This window comes from Somniosus microcephalus, chromosome 6, assembly GCF_052327205.1.
Source record: "Somniosus microcephalus isolate GS21.2 chromosome 6, FLI_Smic_1.0, whole genome shotgun sequence".
Taxonomy (NCBI): Eukaryota; Metazoa; Chordata; class Chondrichthyes; order Squaliformes; family Somniosidae; genus Somniosus; species Somniosus microcephalus.
Genome location: NC_140992.1, coordinates 105,043,020 through 105,061,236, shown reverse-complemented (window position 1 = coordinate 105,061,236; position 18,217 = coordinate 105,043,020).

Genomic DNA, 18,217 nt, shown 5'->3' with positions numbered 1-18,217 from the left:
AAATGTTACACCCTTGTTCAAAAAAGAGTGTAAAGATAAACACAGCAATTACAGGCCAGTCAGTTTAACCTCGGTAATGGGGAAGCTTTTAGAAACAATAATCAGTGACAAAATTAACAGTCACTTGGACAAGTATGGATTAATTAAAGAAAGCCAACACGGATTTGTTAAAGGCAAATTGTGTTTAACCAACTTGATCGAGTTTTTTGATGAGGTAACAGAGAGGGTTGATGAGGGCAATGCTGTTGACGTGGTGTACATGGATTTCAAAAGGCGTTCAACAAAGTGCCACATAATAGGCTTGCCAGCAAAGTTGAAGCCCATGGAATAAAAGGGACAGTGGCAGCATGGATACAAAATCGGCTAAGTGACAAGAAACAGAGAGTAGTGGTGAACGGTTGTTTTTCAGACTGGAGTGGTATTCCCCAGGGGTTGGTTCTGGGACCATTGCTTACATATATATTAATGACTTGGGCTTGGGTGTACAGGGCACAATTTCAAAATTTGCAGACACAAAACTTGGAAGTATAGTGAACAGTGAGAAGAATAGTGATAGACTTCAAGAGGACATAGACAGGTTGGTGGAATGGACGGACACGTGGCAGATGAAATTTAACGTAGAAAAGTGTGAAGTGATACATTTTAGTAGAAAGAATGAAGTGAGGAAATATAAACTAAAGGGTACAATCCTAAAGGGGGTACATGAATAGAGAGACTTGGGGGTATATGTGCACAAATCATTGAAGGTGGCAGGGCATAGTTAAAAAAGCTTATGGGATCCTGGGCTTCATGAATAGAGGTATAGGGCTCGATTTTATCAATGGAGGCGAGCAGGAGGCGGGGCTCCCACTTTTTGAGTTGTAGTCCCACCTCCATCGAGTTGTGGCCAACCCACTCGATTTTCCCTTGATTGACCTTGTTGAGCCTGCCCAGCGGGCTCAGCAGGCCAATTAAGGGCCACCTGGCAACAGGTGACGTCACAGATTGATATTTCATCTGTCAAAAGCCTTTGACAGATGAAATATCAGCATTTGACAGCTCTTTGAAGCTGTCAAACACTGAGGGGCCGATTTTCCCGCAGGCGCAGGGAATTGTTGGGTTCCCCAAATGTTGGGTTCCGACACAAATCTAAATGGGTCTGCCAGCTGGACGCAATTTTCCCTCAATTTGCCAATTAATTTCCAGCGTGTGGGCACCCTTGCTAATTGTCCATTTCCAGTCAGAAAGCCCCACAGTATGATGTCATCATTCGTGGTGCTTTAAAGTCTCCAGCAAGCTTTTCAACCTCTGCAGGCTTCCCAACCAGTCATACAGAATGGCAGAGGAGCCTGCACCAGCTGCTGCCAGCAGCAGAGCCCGAGCTGCCGCCAAATTTGATGAGACCTCACTGCAGACATTGGTGGATGGGGTTAGGGCCCACAGGGATGTCCTCTTCCCTAGCTCAGGGAGGACGAGGCCTCCCAAAGAGACCAGGGCTGCTTGGATGGAGGTGGCTGCAGAGGTGAACTCTCAGGGAGTCACCCGACGGACCTGGATGCAGTGCAGGAAGCACTTCCATGACCTTCACCGTCCAGAAAAAGTAAGTATGAAGTTTCCATCACCCTCAACCTGATCCCCATTGCCTTTCCCCAACAGCATTCAGCTTCAGCACTCTCTTCCTCCACATCCCACTTCACAGCCACATCCATGCAACCTTACCCATTCCCTCTCTCTATGCTCACGTTCACATAACTATTCCACCATGCAGCCCTCACACTGCCTCTCTGATGCTTGGAACACAACTGACAACACACAGGGAGGGCCCTTGGTCTTGCAGCCTCACACCATCTTTGTCTCCTTCAAAGTATCTATGCTATGCAATCTCTACACTCACTCCTGCACTCTCACTCAAACTCCACTTGTCTCCCTCATTGCAGGAAAAGAGAGCTCACAATAGGAGAGAGCGAGTGAGGACTGGAGGAGGACCACCCTCAATCGCCCACCTGACCCCCTGGGAGGAAGGAGTGATGGAGATTGTTGGGCTGACGTGGCTGTGGAAGCTGGGGAAGGAGAGACAGGAGCAAGCCCGCAAGCTGGTGACAGAATAGTTTCCCATCTCTCTCATTGACATAGCATGAGTCACTGATATGATTCTGAAGCTACATCATTTGGACTTATGAGCATCTGCCAAATCCAATGTGCAAGTAGCCTTGGCATCAGATCTCTAACTCTTTCCTTTATTCCCCCACAGGACCATCCAGAGCCCCCGTCCCCACTGTCGAGGAAGAAGAGGCTGTGCAGCCAGACTCCTCAGAGGAAGCTCCAGCCTCTGAGGGCGCAGCGTCAGCAGAAGTAAGCGCACCCAGCACCAGCGCAGACACTCACACCTCGTGGGGGCCTTCGGGACATAGAGTAGTGCTGTCACCTGGTGTTTCACAGCTCACAAGTGAGCATCAGCAGATTGTGGAGACAGGGACAGCAGTGGAGAGTCCTCATCAGAGGGCGCAGGCCTCTGCCAGCTCAGCTCAGCTGCATGTCGACCCTATGCCTCTGGGTCTATCCGCAAGAGAGGAGGTGATGGATCTCCATGCACAGATGCAGGAGTCTCTGACAGGTTTTGTCTCCAGGGTTGCTGCGAGTGTAGAGCGAATGGCGAGCATGAGCAGAGCCTTATTGGAGTCATTGGCGCATGAAAGTATCACCACAGAAAGGATGGCTACCTCCGTGGTAAGGCTGGCTACCACCGAGGAGAGGAGGGCTGCGGCCGAGGAGAGGAGGGCTGCGGCCGAGGAGAGGAGGGCTGTGGCCGAGGAGAGGAGGGCTGCAGCCGAGGAGAGGAGGGCTACGGCCATGGAGGAGCTTAGTCACCAGGGTATCAAAAACATGGTGAGTGCTCAGAATAGAATGACATCTCTTGAGGAGCGATGAGCATCTATTGAGCACCGAAACCAGACCTTCATGGAAGTCCCTCTGAGCGGGACTTCCAGTGCAGATACGTGTCCCCATGGCCCGCCTGATGTGCAGCAAGGTGCTCTCCAGCCACTTGCAGGTGCTGAGGGGGAGCTGACCCATGAGAGGGAGGTTGTTGGCACACCTCAAGGAAGTGGGGGCTTCTCTCCACGCGCTCATACTTCCATGCCACTTCAGAGCCCTCGGTCAGAGCCCCGCTGGAGTCCACACCCAAGTGAGATAGGAGTCTCAACCCCTGCACAGCCGCAGGAGCAGCAGACTGCTGGCGAGCCCTCACAGGCTCGCCACCCCAGAGGACACCCGCCAAAGGTGTCGAGACAGGAGCAGCAGGAAAGTGAGCAAGGGGCCTCCACATCTGCTGAAGCCACAGGGGTACCACTACGTAGGAGCACACGTAAGAGAAAAATAAAGCACCACTAATCACAAGGGTAGTCACTTGGGTGAAAAGTCTTGTATATAGTTTTAATGCCATCAGTTTCCTGTACGTAAAAAATCTGGTGGCAACTGCTGCAGTTGTGGCGTCTGTCATTTGGCGAATGGCACATTGAGGCCTTAGGATTACTTGCAGAGATCAGCAAGCTGGTCAGTAGGTAGAAATGCGCAGGGATGGGCCACTGTCTATGGTCAGTTAAGAAGCAGTGAGGCTACAGTGTTTGATGTACCAGGCTATGCAAATCTGGCCAGGATGAGTGCGTTCTTTGCATTCCACCCAGCAATGTTCTCATGCACTGGTGCCGCTGGTTGACGGGCCTCTGCAGGATGCTCGTTTCCGTCCTCCTCAGCATCATCCTCAGCATCATCATCATCCGAGGCGGCTCTGTGAGGAGCCTCTTGGTCCTGCGGAATCGGCAAGCCACGATGATTTTGGAGACCCTGGCTGCTGAGTACTGTAGGGCTCCACCTGATCTATCGAGGCATCTGAAGCGCATCTTTAGCAATCCGATGGCTTGCTCGATAATGCATCAGGTGGAAATGTGGCTGGAGTTGTAGCGCTCCTCAGCTTCGTTGGCTGGTCTCCTCAACGGCGTCATTAGCCAAGTCCGCAGGGGATATCCCTTGTCTCCAAATAGCCATCCTTGAAGTTCATTTGGTGGACTGAATCGTGGAGGCACTGTAGACTGGCGCAGTATGAGAGAGTCATGGCAGCTGCCGGGGTACTTGGCACAAACATGCAAAATCACCTCCTTGTGGTCACACACCAGCTGAACGTTAAGGGAGTGGAAGCCCTTGCGGTTGACAAAAACTCCTGGATTGCGATGGGGTGCCCTAAGGGCCACATGTGTGCAGTCAATGATGCCTTGCACCCTTGGAAAGTCTGCCAGCTGAGCTAATCCAATCGCTCGCGCCCTCACTCTTGCCCGATCCCGGGTGAAATGGATGTGATTCTGCGCGAGGGCAAAGACAGCATCGGTGACCTGTTTGATGCAAGTGCGTGCGGCCGCCTGGGAGATGCCGCTGATGTCTGCTGCTAATCCCTGGAAGGAGCCTGCGGCATATAAGTTGAGTGCGGTGGTGACTTTGATGGCCGCTGCTAAGAAGTGTCGACCTGGTGCTCTGGGCTCCAGGTCTTGCTGTAGCATTGCACAGATGTCAGTCACTACCTCTCGCGAAAGTCGGAGCCGCCTTTGGCACTGCTGCTCAGTCACGTTGAGGTAGCTCACCCTGTGTTTGTAGACCCTGTTTGGGGGGTATCTCCTGCGCCGATGGCCGTCCATGCGCTGGCCCCTTCTGGCCTGTGCTGCCTCAGGTGGCTGAGCTGCAGCCTGTCGCTCCTGCTGGTGCTGCTGTTGCTGGTGCTCCTGTTGTTGCTGGATCTGCTGCAGCCTCCTCTGCTGTTGGAGATCCTCTAATGCCAAGAAGGTGTAATGATCAGTAACATGTCATTCTAGAATGGTACACTAGGTGGAGCTGTATGTTTAGTAGTGGGCTACCCACAAGGCAGTAGTCAAGATGGATGCCTGTACACTAGTCCACATGGCTGAATAAATGATTAGCTCAAGCTAGCTGTTCATAATGAAAACGTCTATTTATTTATGAACATAACATGGTACCAGGATTGGTAATATCTGCTAAATATTGTGAAATGCGACATGGAGAATTTGAAGCCACCGGAGGGTTCGAAACTCACGGGGAACTTTGACTGCAATTGGCGGACTTTCAAACAACAATTCGAACTCTATATTGCTGCCATCGGGTACGGTATGATGCCAGACGCAAGGAAAATAGTGTTACTGCTCACGGTTGCAGGCCCGCAGGTGATAGAGGTATTTAATACATTTGTAATTGATCAAGAGGAGGACAGAGAAAAGATGGATGATGTGCTAAAGAAGTTTGATACACATTGCTCTCCCAAAAAGAACAAGACCTACGAGAGGTACGTGTTCCGTTCACGGACACAGCAGCAAAATGAGACTTTTGATAGCTTTGTGACTGATCTGAAACTGAAAGCACAGACATGTAATTTCTCTGAACTGAAATTATCCATGATTCGTGACCAGATTGTGTTTGGTATTCATGATAAAAAAAAGTCAGGGAACGTTTGTTGAGAGAAACTGAACTAACATTGGAGGATGCTGTGAAAATATGCCATGCCAGTGAGCTAGCTCAACAGCATGCAAAGACTTTCAGTGAAATTAATAATAATGCAACTGTAATGAGTGACTGTGCTGCTGTCGATGCTGTGTCCTACGAGGGGAAGAAACGTGGGCAGAACAGAAATGCAAAGCAATCAGAGGATGGAATTTTTAATTGTAAACGCTGTGGTTACCAGCACCAGTCAAGACAATGCCCAGCATTTGGGAAAATGTGCACAAAATGTAATGGAAATAATCACTTTGCCAAACAATGCTTTTCAAAAGTAAAAACAAAGAAAGGACAACAAGTCAATGTGATTGAGCACAGTGATTTAAGTGAGACATTTTTTGTAGGAATGGTGTCATGTGACAATATCGATAAGGATACAGAAAATGTGCAGCCCTCAGGAATGGACAATGCTGAACATAAAGTTAATGCAGTAAAAGAGGACAAATGGATAATGCCACTGCAGGTAAATGGAGCATTAGTTACATTGAAACTAGACACTGGGGCAAAAGCAAACTTAATCAGTATGAGTGACATTAAAAATATGAAAGAAAAGCCCAAAATACAGAAAGTCAGTACTACTGAAGAACTATAATGGACAGAAAATAGATAGCTTAGGTTTATGCACACTCAAAGTGACAGTCAAAGACAAAGTGCATCATCTCATGTTTTCTGTTGTGGCTGAAGGACTTGATTCACTACTAGGTGACAAAGCTTGTGAGGACTTAGAACTGGTCAAGAGAGTCTACCGTATAAACTGTGCCATAAGCAGACCAGATGACTCAGTGGATTCTGTAGTGAGTAATTTCCAGGATGTGTTCAAAGGATTTGGAGTTCTACCATTCACTTACAAGATCCAGCTAAAGGAGGATGCTCAGCCAGTGGTACATGCTCCACGGAGAGTTCCAGCACCCCTGCGTGACTGGCTCAAGAAAGAACTGGACAGAATGACCACACCAGGAGTCATCAGGAAAGTCGAAGAGCCAACAGACTGGGTTAACTCCATGGTATGTGTAAAGAAAAAGAACAATAAACTAAGAGTATGCATGGATCCAAAGGACTTAAATGCAAACATAAAATGTGAACACTACCAGATTCCCAAGCGAGAAGAAATCACCAGTGAAATGTCAGGTGCCAGATACTTCACAAAGCTCGATGCCTCACAAGGATTTTGGCAACTAGAACTGGATGAAGAGAGCACCAAATACTGTACCTTCAACACACCATTTAGCAGGTATTGTTTCCTCAGAATGCCTTTCGGGATAATATTGTAAGGGGTTTTCCTTGAGACGTTTCCCTGAGGTTTCTCTCTCCAGAGGCCTCTCTCTCTTGCACAGTAAAACCTTGAGTGGTTCGGCCCATTCGCCCCTTAGATTCTATACTCTGGACTTAGGTGCAAGAACTACAATGTAGAGAAAACTCTTGTAGACCAAGTTTGATGAAACAAAATGAAATTTTATTGCATAAGGAAAAATATCAAATCAAATGCAAGCAGACAAGAGAGTACATGGGAGGGAAAAACACACAAACAAATCAAAACGACACAGTACTAACTAAAGCAAATACAGGCATCTTATATTTGACAAAGATCATCATGAAATAAGGAAACACATGGAACATCGAGGGACAACAACTCATGTTAATTGTACCCTTAAATCCACCCCCTTATTAAACCTATCTAGATCTGATTGTGAAGGGCCAGAAACATGCTCACCAATCCAACTAGGAAGTGCAAGGTTTTGAACCAGTCTGTGTTTGATCCTTTCAGGCGTTCCGTTTCCACATGGATCGTGGAGCCCCAGCGAGCTGCGCCACACCTCTCTCCTGAGGTGGGGGTCGGGGGCGGCTGGACACCGGCTGGTTCTGGCTGTCAGCGGGGTTGGGGATCGTCGGCTCGACCCCGGTCAGAGGAGCCTTGGGCTGGCTCCCATCGTTTCTTCAGTTCGTTTTTGTCTCTTCCGAGTTGGGTCGATGGCCTCTCGTTTCGGCAACGGCCCGGGGATGGTCGATGATCTCCCGATGTGTTTCCCCGGGGCGGGACGCCGGCTTCGAGACGGCCTTCTCGATGTTGGCTTGGTTCTTCTTCCTTCTCCGAGTGCCTGCTTCTTCTTCTGGCTGTGATTCAAAACTCTCCAGCTCTCTCTGTCTCCAAGCTTCTTTTCAACTCAGTAACTCTCCAAGCTTGCCCCAACTGCCGAAAAGTCTCTCCAGATATACCTTTTCTCCAGAAACTTCCGTCTCCCGCCCAAAATTAGGTTAGTCTTTGTTTTACTTTTGGCGGGCTGGGAGCACAGTGGGGCAGTTATTATATTTTAAAATGTCTTAAACGGCCAGTAAAGGCCCATCTCTGGTCTGGAATTACCTTCATTGTTTTTAATGTCCTGCTGATCTCGTTATCTAGTCCTGGGTGCTGTTCTCATGAATATGAAATTGTCCCCTTTTGTCTGGGTCAACATTTTGATGGCCTCTGTCTCCAGGCCGATCTTGACTGGATCTGCATCTAATCCATATGCATACGTGTGGGTCTGGTTTCATTCTCTCAGAAACGGCTTCCAGAACTTGCTGTAGGTTGAATCCACAAAGCTGTCTGAGGTTGCACAGGAGCCATTTTAAAGTGTCCCAATAAGCTGGTCACATGGTATGGCGGCCATTTTGTATGCCCCTTTTTCTGGGCTTCTTTTAAAACAGTCTTTAAAATCATGGCCTCTTCTGCCATTTGACCCTTATTAACACAAAGTCCAATTTTGCGAATCCTACGATATCTGCATCTGAAATCTTTCATAGAGCGATGGAACACATAATTGAAGGTCTGGAAGGAGTTCGGGTCTATGTTGGTAACATCATCATCTGGGGCTCCACACTGAAAGAACACAATGAGAGACTGACTAAAGTGCTACAGAGCATACGCCGGAATGGACTGAAGCTCAACAAAGCCAAGTGTCAGTTTGGCGTCCAGGAAGTCACTTTCCTAGGGGATAATCTATCTGGTAAAGGAATAGAGCCAGATATGGAAAAAGTAAACGCCATACTCAAAATGCCCCGACCCACTGACAAAAAAGGAGTGCTACGCATCATGGGGATGATAAACTTCATTGGAAAGTTCATTCCTAACTTGTCAGCCAAGACAGCCTGTCTGCGAGACCTGCTACACAAAACAAATGAGTTCGCATGGACAGAAAGACGTGAACAAGAGTGGATGAACCTCAAAACAGTGCTGACAACCACACCTGCACTCACCTTCTTTGACCCAACAAAGAGAATCACAGTGTCAACGGATGCATCAAAAGGTGGCCTAGGTGCGCTCTTGCTACAAGCAGAGGTTGAAGATTGGAAGCCTGTTGCCTATGCCTCCAGGCCTATGACTGATTCAGAGTGTCGATATGCCCAGATTGAAAAGGAATGTCTAGGCTTGGTAGTTGGACTAGAAAAGTTCCATGGCTACATATATGGACTTCCCACCTTCACAGTTGAGATAGAGCACTGCCCACTAGTTGCCATCATAAAAAAAAATCTGAATGAGATGTCTCCAAGGATTCAACGACTCATGATGAAGCTGCAAAGATATGACTTTGAACTGATCTACACACCAGGCAAACACATAGTGTTAGCAGATGCACTATCCCGAGCACCCACAATGAGTCATGTGAGCTCTACTGAGGAAGACGTGGATGTTCATGTGAGTATCGTCACTGCTGCACTGCCTGTGTCAGACACAAAATCAAAGCAAATAGCAAAAGAAACAGTAAAAGATACAGTGTTACAAACAGTAATAGAGAACATTCATCATGGTTGGCCAAAAGGTTCCTGTCCAAAGTACTATCACATCAGGTCAGAGTTGAGTGTCACAAGTGGACTATTACTAAAACAGAACAGAATAGTCATTCCACAGGCTCCACGTCGAGACATGCTTGAAAGGATTCATGAGGGACACCTCGGAATTGAAAAATGCAAAAGGAGAGTAAGAGACACTGTTTATTGGCCTGGCATAAGTAAGGACATTGAGAACATGATAGGCAAATGTGAGACATGTCAGAAACACCAAAACAAAGAAGCAGAGGAACCAATGATAGTAGCTGACTTACCAACAGCACCATGGCAAAAAGTTGGTATGAACCTTTTTCATTTGAATGGTAAAAACTATCTATTAGTGATTGACTACTATTCTAACTATCCTGAGATGGCGCTGCTCTCAAGCACATCAGCAAGCAGTGTCATAATGCATGTTAAATCCATCTTCGCCAGACATGGAATTCCCAGGATTGCCGTTAGCGACAATGGTCCGTGCTTCAACTGTAAGGAGTGGCAACAATTTGCAGCACATTATGACTTTCAGCACATCACATCCAGTCCTCTGTATGCTCAGTTGAATGGTAAGGGAGAGAAAGGTGTTCAAGTTCTCAAACAGCTACTGAAGAAAGCAACAGAAAGCAAGTCTGATCCTTATCTCGCCCTGCTGAGCTACCGAGCCTCCCCTTTAGACTGTGGTTCTTCACCTGCTGAACTCCTAATGGGTCGCAAGTTGCGCACCATGCTACCCTGCTGTGCAAAAGAAAAGCAGAGTAAGGAACTAAGACAGAGACTTCAACTGTTAAAGCTGAAACAGAAATCACACTATGACAAGTCATCCAAAACTCTGAAACCATTGACAAGTGGTGATGATGTCAGGATTGAGGATCCAGATGCATGGAACAGGAAAGCTACAGTTCTTGAGGAAGTAGGACCAAGGTCATACACTGTTAGAACTGAGGAAGGACAGATTCTCAGGAGGAACTGCCGTTCCCTCCTGAAAACACAAGAAACCATCCAAGAGCAAATCGATGACAATGCCGCAACTGAATCTTGTCACTCACCACCAGAACAACCTAAAACAAACACACATACAGGCTCTCATGCAAACACATCAGACTTATATGTGCTGAGAAGATCCACACGTGAAGTAAAAAAGCCTGATAGACTTAATCTTTGAGTAAAAGAAAACTATAATAAAAGAATGAAAAGCTTAGAGTTCATAAAGTAAAGCTTTGAAAATGTGTTGACTGTTGTGAAGATGTTTATGTCGTTATGATTGATATTGATTGATATTGATTTTGTTTAACCTCTAAGGAAGGGGGATGTAATGATCAGTAACATGTCATTCTAGAATGGTACACTAGGTGGAGCTGTATGTTTAGTAGTGGGCTACTCACAAGGCAGTAGTCAAGATGGATGCCTGTACACTAGTCCACATGGCTGAATAAATGACTAGCTCAAGCTAGCTGTTCATAATGAAAATGTCTATTTATTTATGAACATAACAGAAGGGAAGGAACAAAAGGCCTCCCATGCTTTTGGCAGATGCCTCCGTTGAGGAAGCGCTGATTTAGGGTGGTGAGAGGGGCTTCCCAGGAGCTCACACTGGAGAAGTGTGTGAGGCTCCAACCTTCCACAGCTGTGCCTAAGCCTTGAACAAGTTGCCCCAAGCCTGGAGCAACAAGCTCCTGCAGCCTACAAATGCTGTCTGATTAAATCTCTTAATTCCTGATTGACCTGCAGCTGAAAGTAAGCAAGCCGATATTGTTCACGCCAGGTTTCATCAGCGGTGTTCCCACCAGGTGTGGTTTACATGGGGAAAGGCTGAAAATTGCAAGGGCTCCTTAAAATTGGATTACAGATGCCAATTCTTGCTGATTAGGCTCCTGACGACCAGTCCCACCTGCTGCAGGCGGGACAGATTCGGGTCGCTTTGAAACACCGGGGCGAAAGTCGGATGGGGCAGGGAATTGGGCGGGGGGCGTCGCGACCCCCTATTTCTGCGATTTTCAACCCCCGCACGCCTGAAACCCCACCTGATGGCTCCAGGAAAATCGAGGCCTGACAATCTGTACTCTAAGTTAATTTCTTCCTCTCAGGCTGATTTAGAGATCTCTCCAAAACAGAAAGCAGAGGCTGCAACTTTTGACAGCTCGCGGCCATTCTGCTTTCTGTGCCGGTGAGATGAGAGACTCCCGAGACCTGAAGGAAGGAAGCCTGCATTAGTAAGTAAAGGTAAGTAAAACTTATTTAAACACTTTACACACACCAAACACACTTACCTCTGCACTCATGCACCCATCACTCACCTGAACACCGGACATCTCGAACCCTCCAAGTCTTTCAGACCGACGGTCCGCCTCGCTAACTTGGCGTGGTTTGGAGCCGTCGGGCAGCCCACACTTCAGGGATAAAAATAGGGATTAGACTAATTGGCACTAATCCCCTTCCCGCCTCGGGGAGGCGGCTCCCAGCACAGGTCGGGTACCCGCCTCCTAGGAAACGGGCATGGAGGTGGGTTGGGGGTGGGATGGGTTCGTGCCCCCCGATTTTGCGATTTTAACACCCCACATGCCTCCATTCCCGCCTCCACGGCCCTGGGAAATTCTAGCCCATAGAGTACAAAAGTGTGGAAATTATGATGAACTTGTATAAAACACTGGTTCGGCCTCAACTGGAGTATTGTGTCCAATTCTGGACACCGCACTTTAGGAAGGCTGTGAAGGCCTTAGAGAGGGTGCAGAAAAGATCTACGAGAATGATTCCAGGGACTTCAGTTACGTGTTTAGACTGGAGAAACGGGTTGTTCCCCTTAGAGCAGAGAAGATTGAGATGAGATTCGGTAGAGGTGTTCAAAATCATGAGGGGTCTGGACAGAGTAGACAGAGAGAAACTGTTCCCATTGGCAGAAGGGTCGAAAACCAGAGGACACAGATTTAAACGTTCAAAATTCTTACAGGGCTTGACAAAGTAGATGCAGGAAGGATGTTTTCCCCTGGCTGGGGAATCTAGAACCAGGGGTCACAGTCTCAGAATAAGGGGTCGGCCATTAAGACTGAGATGAGGAGAAATTTCTTCACTCAGAGGGTGGTGAATCTTTGGAATTCTCTACCCCAGAGGGCTGTGGAGGCTCTGTCGTTGAGTATATTCAAGACAGAGATTGATAGCTTTTTGAATATTAAGGGAATCAAGTGATACGGGGATAGTTCAGGAAAGTGGAGATGAGGTAGAAGATCCGCCTTGATCTTATTGAATGGCGGAGCAGGCTCGAAGGACCAAATGGCCTACTCCTGCTCCTATTTCTTATGTTCTTAAGTTATGTTTTTAAGGTGATTGGCAGAAGAACCAAAAGCGACTTAAGGAAAAACTTTTTTACTCAGCGAGTGGTTAGGATCTGGAATGCATGCCTGAAAGGGTGGTGGAGGCAGGCACAATCACGGCTTTCAAAAGGGAGTTCGATAAGTACCTGAAGGGAAAAAAATTACAAGGCTACGGGGAAAGGGCGGGGAAGTGGGACTAGCTGAAATGCTCTTGCAGAGAGCCGGCTTGGGCTCAATGGGCCGAATGGCCTCCTTCTGTGCTGTAACCATTCTATGATTGACTAGATCAGGGAGCCATTGCAGTGGGGATGATGCCAAAAGCCGACCTCGTGAGTCACTCCCAACACGATGCTATTTGTGAAGCTCAAGGAAAAACAAGTTTGCGTGATGAAAAGGTCATTTGTGAATGTCAGGCTTCAAATGAAACAGAAAGTGGTTGAGGGGGTTTTCTAGACAATTTTTTATATTCATGCAGAACAATTTGTGCCTTATTTCTGCACAGTAGCCTTATAGAGCTGAGTTTGGGTTGCTTGCAGATCTTAAACTCTTAGCACTATTTTGTCTGCTGATACTGAAATTTGGACTGATTTGCTTCAGATTAGGTCTCTGGAAGGACTGAGTGTGTTGAGATTACACAGAAGCTGCTTGTTGTGCAGGGAAGTTAAATGGTTCCTAAATCACTGTTGATTCCTGCACAACCACCGAGTACAAAAATATGTTAACTCCCGTCCAAAATAAGCTCTTTCACTGGAGCACCTAATCGTTGTAAATGAAAAATGAAGGAGTTGTTTCTTTGGCTTATGTCTAAATAAATACAATAACCCAGTACAATGTGATTGAAACACAAATGGTACTGAATAATAACAGATTTCCAAGGTGACTTTATCCTTTCAAAACAAAACAAAAATCATACAACTACAATAGCTGGCTTCGGTTTGAATGGTGTTCACCTCAGATGTCAAAGTAAACTCAATTTTAAATTAATTGCCATTACAAAGAAAAATGGCCCCGATATTGGCCCGTATTTTCCAATTGCAGGCCTCCCGCGGGCGGAGGCCTGCGATCTGGAAAAATCTGCGCCCTTACCTGAGGGCTCCCGGGACACACACGCTTCCGCTGCTGGGCCTCACTAAACTTGAAGTGCGCAGCGCCCACGTATCCCAGAGGCGCATGTAGTTCACAGCGTCCCTGGGATCACGTGGGCCATGGGGAGCCAATCACAGAAGGGAATCTCCCTTCATACATTTGACAGGAAGACCTGGCAAATATATGAAAGGAGATCAATGAAAAAACATAATAAAACTTTAAATAAACTTTTTTTTAAATCACATTTTTAATTGAAATTACAATAAATTAAGTATTTTAAACAAAAATTTAATTTTTTGAAAAAATAATTGAAGCTTTTTACGGGGCTAAAAATAAACTTACCTTTTTTAAAGTATTTATAAATGATAAATCAGTGAAATTTAAAAAAAAACTTTTTTCAACTCTTATCCTGGTAAAAGCAGGCCTTATGCCTGCTTTTACCAGGCGTAAGAATTGTAAGGGTTTTCTGCGGGTGGAGGGTCTCCAAAAAGCGGAACTATCCGCCCACAGAGGCCCTGCTCCAGGACAGCCGGAGGATCTGTCAAGAGGATTCTTGACAGATCGGAAATGCCGGTTTTCAGCACATGCCTGAAACCGGCATTTCCAATGTCAGCGTCTGCCCACCCGTAGGGATCGGAATATCTGGGCCATTACTTAGAGACTCGTTGGGAGCGACGGGCGGGGGGCGCGGTGAGGGGGGTGGAGGGCTTGGCGGTGTCTGATTTCGCACAGGAAACCCGGAAGTAATTTCAGGGCGTCTGTCAGTGACTTTTTAACTGAGCCAGCTCATTTGCATTTTATTTCTGACTTCAGCGTCGAATGCATGGCAGCGGGTGTGAGGAGGACACGCATGACGCAATCTCAACTCCAACATTTAAAGGGCCAATCAACAGATGCAAGTTGGCGTTTGAAACAAAGGAAGAGGAAGTTCAAGAATGGGTTTGAGATGGGCAAAGCCTGCATCGCATTTCAATGACGCCTTCCTTGATGTGCTGCTGGGGGCTTTGAGGAGCCGTAGAGAGACACTCTTCCCCAACAATGGGGAATCGTCTGAAGAGTATCTGAACTTTGTTCCTTTTCCTCCTGAGGTCCAAACCTCACTGCTGCGCAATATTGTGCAGAGCGCAGCACACCATGACCGTTCTGCACATCCTGGCTGGTGCATACTCAAGGGCACCTCCAGATCTGTCTCGACACCTGAAGCACATCTTCAGCATGCCAATGGCTTGTTCGATCACACATAAGTGGCAGGTAACGTTCATGCCACAAATGTGGCATTCATTGTAGCGCTTTTGGGCTTCATTGGTTGGGTTTCTGATGGGTGTCATCAGCCAAATTTGAAGTGGGTATCCCTTGTCTTCTGGAAGGCACCCGTTAACTCTACTTGCAGGTCCGAAGACATCAGGGAACTTGGACTGCTGCAGCATGAAAGCATCATGGCAGCTCCCAGGAATTGTTCGCACACCTGCATAAATATCTTTTTGTGGTTGCACACCAGCTGCACATTGAGGGAGAGGAAGCCTATGCGATTGACGAATACTCCTGGGAGATCTGTGGGTGCCCGGATTGCCACGTGTGTACAGTCGATGACACCTTGCATGTGTGGAAAGCCAGCCAGAGATGCAAACCCGAGCACCCACTCATTCTGACTGGCGTCATTGCAGAAGAAGTTCACGTAATGCCTTATGCATTTGTGGGCCACCAACTGGGAGATCCTGGATATGTCTCCGGCAGAGCCCTGGAAGGAGCTGGAGGCAAAAATGTTGAGGGCGGTGGTGAATTTGCCAGCTACTGGTAACGCATGGCCACCAGGTCAATCATCACAGCCCCAGGACATCGCTGCAGGAGTTCCTCAGGGCAGTGTCCTAGGCCCAACCATCTTCAGCTGCTTCATCAATGACCTTAGCTCCAACATAAGGTCAGAAATGGGGACGCTCACTGATGACTGCACAGTGTTCAGCGCCATTCACAACTCCTCAGATAATGAAACAGTCCATGCCCACATGCAACAAGACCTGGACGATGTTCAGGCTAGGGCTGATAAGTGGCAGGTAACGTTCATGCCACAGATGTGCCAGGCAATGACTATCTCCATCAAGCGAGAGTCTAACCAATGCCCCTCGACATTCAATGGCATTACAGTGTTTTGGTACATCCTGAGGTTGTGAATGTGTTATAAAAGTGCATGTTATTTCTTCTTTTCTTTAAATGTTTTAAGGGTGACTCGAAGGGGTATGTGTTTTCTAATATATAAATTGGAAAATACATTTCCCTTTAGTGACCCATCATATCAACAACTTTATTGTGGTTTAACTCTATTAATATGTCCCTTTTTAAAAGGTTTGGGCTGCTGGGACTTACCATCATACTTGGTCCTGCAGCCAAGCCAAGAGTGTGAGATGGACATCAAGAGAAGCAACATACAAGGTAAGTCCTGTCAAAACTCCTTGGTGGTTAGCTAGGTAGAAGGCTGGTTAATGGTGGCCATTTTTTTTCATATCTCATCCCAAATGTGACCATGTACAGGATATAAATTCCCCAACCTTAGGTGCCAACAAGGAATGAATCTTTCATTAAAATTTACAATCTTGACAATGTTTGAATCCCCATGGTTTTAATGTTCAGCTGAGAATGTAATGAACTGAACTGTAGCTGTGCCACTTGCTATTTAACTCCTCAAGTTATACTGTGCATAGTCCATGAACAAGAAGGAAGTGGCCTTCCTGGTGTAAAACTGGCATTGTGGTTCAGCTGCCCACTATAGAAAGTGCACGATTTCCATTGGAATAACTAGTGCCAGTTTCATGCCCAGGCAGCAAGTTTAAAATCTACCCCATGAAGTTATAGAGTTATTAGAGTCATAACAGCACAGAAGGAGGCCATTCAGCCCATCGACTTCATGCCAGCTCTCTGTAGAGCAATCCAGTCAGTCCCATTCTCCCGCTCTATCCCCGTAGCCTTACAAGTTTATTTCCCTCAATTGCCTATCCAGTCTCCCCTTGAAAACATTGAGTGTCTCCGTTTCCACCACTTCCGTCAGCAGCGAGTACCAGGTCCTCACATCCCCCCTGTATCTCTTGCCTGTAGCACCAGCTTTCTGGCCATTTTTATGAATCATATTTTATATCCAAAACCCCAAGAAAGAACTGTACTGTTGGGCAAGCTTGTGGGCGTGGCTTAGGGAATAGGATTGCAAGCCAGGCTAACCTGACTAAGGTGCATTCATATGCAAACGGCCATCTCACACTGACAGGCTGGGTGGAAGGGAACCCAGGCCGATTGACGTCATCACCATCTAACATGATTACTAGGAACAATACGCTGAGAGGTAACTCAGAGACATTATGCCTTCACTTCAATAAAGCACAGTCCCAACTGAAATTGGTGGAAGGCAGGAGATGGCCAGGCCATTGTCTTCCAGGAGATAAGCCAGTTAAGCAAGTTCGGTTTGAGATTGAAACCCATTACCTGCTAATGGGGGCCATCAACTCAGGAAACGACAGATATCCAGTAATCAGCACTCATTGTCACTCCAGGTGCCAGGCCTGGGAGCGGGGGAACGGAATATCATTTTTCACAAAGATTTCAAAGGTGATGAGCCACTGCAGGCCACAGGGAGTCCATACAGACCACCTGAGTCAATACATCGATCAGTATTGGCGGGAGGGAAAGATGGTGGGTTTTGGGTATATAAGGAGCCGTTCGGGGGCTGCTCTCTCTCTCTCTTCTCCTCTGCATCAGTCTACAGCAAGTCTCCCGAGTGGGGCTCAGCTCGATGGAACACCGCCAGAAGCTGAGCGCTGCTCTTCATCCCTCATCAACGGACCTCGACTCAAACTGGAACTTGGATACCCCGTCGGCGGTACGGAACCAGGAGCGAGACGTACAGGAAGAAGTTGCAAGCAAGACAATGGGCAACCGGGGTGAGCATATTGCCTGCACCTACACATCCACAAGACCAATTAGCTGTGTGAGGGGGTGATTGTAAGTCCCAACCAATCCTTAGAGGGGTTCAGTGCTGGGGTCCGATGTTAGTTTATTTCACCGGGGGGGTGGGGGGGGTTCTTTTATTAGACCGTGGTATTTTAGCATGGTATGGCTTGTTGGACAAGCCAGGGTTAGAGTCATAGAGTCATAGAGTAATACAGCACGGATAGAGGCCCTTCGGCCCATCGTGTCCGCGCCGGCCATCACGCCCTGTCTAATCTAATCCCATATTCCAGCATTTGGCCCGTAGCCTTGTATGCTATGGCATTTCAAGTGCACATCCAAATGCTTCTTAAATGTTGTGAGGGTTTCTGCCTCCACAACCCTTTCAGGCAGTGAGTTCCAGACTCCAACCACCCTCTGGGTGAAAAAGTTCTTTCTCAAATCCCCTCTAAACCTCCCGCCCTTTACCTTGAATCTATGCCCCCTAGTTATTGACCCCTCTACTAAGGGAAAAAGCTCCTCAGCATCCATCCTATCTATGCCCCTCATAATTTTGTACACCT